The sequence below is a fragment of the Sapajus apella genome, unplaced genomic scaffold, assembly GCF_009761245.1.
Source record: "Sapajus apella isolate SASKATOON/1434 unplaced genomic scaffold, GSC_monkey_1.0 scaffold14, whole genome shotgun sequence".
Classification (NCBI taxonomy): Eukaryota; Metazoa; Chordata; class Mammalia; order Primates; family Cebidae; genus Sapajus; species Sapajus apella.
In genome coordinates, this window is record NW_022436954.1 from 5432070 (window position 1) to 5436360 (window position 4291).

The following is a 4291-nucleotide window of genomic DNA, read 5'->3' on the forward strand; positions in this document are numbered from 1 at the left end:
CGAATGGAACTGAGTGGTTCCATCCTCATGCCACCCTGCGAATGGCATTAGGTGCTCTGCCCATTTGACAGGTGAGCTAAGCAATGGGGCTGAGACACCATTCCAACACAGACCCTACCTTCCTTCCAAGCCAGTGTTCAATCTGCTCCGAGTGACCAGAGCCAGCAGAGACCCAGAAGGACAAACTTCACCCCAGCAAAAAAGCTGGGGGAGCTGTCTGAGTGGCCGCAACAGTGACTGGCAGGCAGGAGACAGCCTGTAAGTGCCACAGGGTTTTTTGTTTTGTTTTGTTTTTGTTTTGGAGACAAAGTTTCGCTCTATTGCCCAAGCTGGAGTGCAGTGGCACAATTTCAGCTCACTGCAACCTCCGCCTCCCAGGTTCAAGCAATCCTTAAGCCTCAGCCTCCTAAGTAGCTGGGACTACAGACCTGTGCCACCATGCCTGGCTAATTTTTTTGCACTTTTAGTACAGATGGGGTTTCACCATGTTGGCCAGGCTTGTCTTGAACTCCTGGCCTCAAGTGATCCGCCAACCTCGGCCTTCCAAAGTGCTGGGATTACAGACGTGGGCCACTGCGCCAGGCCATGTAAGTGCTGTGTTTCATCCTAAAAATGAATGTGGGGTTTCTCATTCTAGTTTACAAGAGCAGACTTTTGTTGCTGTGATCAGGTCTTCTTAACCACAAATAGTGTGCTTAAGTATTTTCAAATATCCTTCTTATGCCCATTGTTGCAAAAATGCAACATGTCTGATTGAGCATTGTTGGTTCTTGCTCTGTCTGTCCTAATGAGCACACTTTCACATGTCAAGTCTTCTGAGGCATAAGGAAAATCTGACTTGTGCTCTCTCTAAAACCATCCTGAAGCTAGAGGGCTCATGTAGGCTTTTCAGAATTTTAATCTCACCCAAAATTTATGGTTTAAAAATATTTCTTTTATCTGGTTATATACAGCCACTATAAAGCCTCATACACTCCCAGCAATGTCACCATCCCTGCCAGCCACTTGCAAAGTGACTAGCAAAGAAAAAGCCAGGACCCACTCTTCTACGTTAGCTCAGAGTTTTGGCTGGAAGTGTGTTCCAAAAGTGGTTGCTTGAGAAAACTAGCCCCTCCTCAGACTGAGTCACCTCCTTCAAGATGGCACTTGTCTTCCATTCTAAATGTCAACAGCACAGAGGACCCAAACTCTATTTTACCACTTTCAGAAGAGTTTATGTGCAGAATTAATGGAGACACACTGGTTGCTTTATCATGGGGACAATCATGGTAATGCCTAGAAATGACGAACGTGCAGATTGGGCATGGTGCTCGGCACATGATGGGCATCCAAAAGTCAATAGGTCTTCTTAACCATAAATACTGTGCTTAACATTTTTCAACTATCCTTCTTATGCCCATTGTTGCAAAAATGCAACATGTTGATAGAGCTATCTGTGCTCTGTCCCACAACCCTTTCATCCCTTCTACTTTCATCTGCATATGATCAAGATTTCTCACATATATACCTGCAACTCTGTTTGGGGCTTCCTCTGACCACAGGAGTGTGTCCAGCCTATGCATCCAAAAGGCCAGGAGTGTGAGGGGTTAACACCTCCTGAAGCAATTCCCAGCCAATGTCTGATGGGAGTTGGAGGGTAAACTCCCTTGTCCGTGGGGTGAGACTCCTCTGAGGGAGGGCAGACTTTTACATTTAAAATGTTTTTAGATACCTCTCATATATATGTTTCCGTAAGTGCATATATGGTCTGTGATGTTTAATTTTAAGTGTCAACTGGGTTATGGGGTGCCAGATAATTGAGGAAACGTTATTCCTGGGTGTGTCTATGGGGCGTTTTCAGATGATATTAGCATTTGAATGGATAGATTGAGGAAAGCAGAGGACCTCCCCCAGTGCCGGTGAGTATCATAGTCAGAGGCTGAATAGCACAAAAAGGTGAAGGAAGACAGCATTTCTCTCTCTAACTGCTGGAGCTAGGACACCAGTCTCCTAACCTCAGACTGGAACTTGCTTACAGACAACAGACTGTGGGACTTCCCAGCCTCAGCCTTCATTATTGCACGGGCCAACTTCATATATGTCTTTCTTTCTCTCAAGAGGTCCTGAGAACATGTACCCCAACTACTGGCTTGAGCAATGCTCCTGCTTTGGCCTCCCAAAGTGCTGAGATTACAGGCATGAGCTACCACGCCCGGCCCCCAGAGCCTTTTTAATTCTTGCCAAGCTGATGGGTATAGTAGCATAATTTACTTTGCATTTCCCAGCCTTTTAGCCAGATTAAGCAGTACCTTTTCTTTTGCTTGTTGGCCACTGGAACTTTTGTTATATGAATTCCTCCTCTGTACGTTTAGCCCACTTTTCTATTGTGTTGTCCACTTCTTGATTTGCAAAAATCCCTTTTACGGGGTGCTATTGAGCTGCTATCGTCTTCAGCTGTGCAAACATTTTTTCTGAGTTTCTCCTTTGTCCCTGTACTTTCTCTCCAGCATCTTTTGGTGTGCACACATTTAAATAGTCACATTTCATAACTTCTGGGTTTCCAGTCTTGGTTGAGAAGGTCTTCTCATATTTTACATTTTCTTACAAGATTCATATTATGGGGCTTTTTTTAAACATTTAATAAATCTCTTCTGGAATTTGTTTTGCAGACTAGTGTAAGAGACAGGCCCAGGTACATTTTCATCCAGACGGGGAGTGAGCTGACTGCAGCACCTCTCGTTACGTCATTTCACCCTTTCCTGCTGAATTCAAATGCCACATGTGGCCGGGCGTGGTGGCTTACACCTGTAATCCCAGTAGTGTGGGAGGCTGAGGCAGGTGGATTACTTGAGGTCAGGAATTCAAGATCAGCCTGGCCAACATGGTGAAACCCCGTATCTACTAAAAATACAAAAATAGCTAGGCGTGATGGTGCATGCCTGTAGTCCCAGCTACTTGGGAGGTGAAGGCAAGAGAATCACTTGAACCTGGGAGGCAGTGAGCTGAGATTGTGCCACTGCACTCCAGCCTGGGTGATAGAGTGAGAACTGTCTCAAAAAAAAAAAAAAAAGGGGGTGCCTGTTGTGGTGGCTCACGCATGTAATCTCAGCCCTTTGGGATGCCAAGGCGGATCACGAGGTCAGGAGATCGAGATCATCCTGGCTAACATGGTGAAACCCCACATCTACTAAAATTACAAAAAATTAGTCGGGCATGATGGCACACACCTGTAGTCCCAGCTACTTAGGAGGCTGAGGCAGGAGAATCGCTTGAACCGGGGAGGCAGAGGTTGCAGTGAGCCAAGATCGCGCCACTGCACTCCAGCCTGGGCAACAGAGCAAGATTCCGTCTCAGAAAAAAGGAAGTCAAGAAAGAATAAGACACTGTGGAACAGGCTGGCATGCGGGGAGCATGGGAGGAACAGAGTGGCATCTGTCTGTGACATTAAAGAGCACCCACTCTCCAGCCAGTAGTCACAACACAACAAAGCAGAGAACCTTTATTTTCTTTTTTATTTCTTTATTTTCTCCATAACTCAACTTAATCTCTGATTTGAGATCCACCATGCCTAGGGGCATAGGAAACATAATCTCAGGAAATTTTGAGATGTAGACTCCCATCCAAGGTGCAGATGGAGGGTAAGGATGGGATGATCTGGAGACACATCAGTCATTTGACTTGATTGGTGAGTGCCATATTAGAAACTAGAAATACTACTGAGAATTAAAAGAGACATTTTAGGCTGGACGCAGTGGCTCACGCCTGTAATCTCAGCACTTTGGGAGGCCGAGGTGGGTGGATCACCTGAGGTAGGAGTTCAAGACCAGCCTGGCCAACAAGGAAAAACCCCGTCTCTACTAAAAAATACAAAAAAAAATTTAGCTAGTTGTGGTGGCACATGCCTGCAATCCCAGCTACTCCGGAGGCTGAGGCAGGAGTAATCGCTTGAACCCGGGAGGTGGAGGTTGTGGTGAGCTGAGATCGCATCATTGTGCTCCAGCCTCGGCAACAAGAGCAAAACTCTGTCTCAAAAAAAAAAAGGAGACATTTTATCATTATAAAGGAGTTATTTCATTAAGAAAACATCGCTGGGTGTGGTGGCTCATGCCTGTAATCCCAACACTTTGGGAGGCTGAGGTGGGCGGATCACCTGAGGTCAGGAGTTCAAGACCAGCCTGACCAATATGGTGAAATCTCATCTTTAAAAAAAAAAAAAAAATAGAAAAAAAAGAAAACATCAAAGTCATAACAACACGCATTCAATAATTCAAAATGCATGAAGCAAAAACTGACAGAACTGAAAGGAGAAATT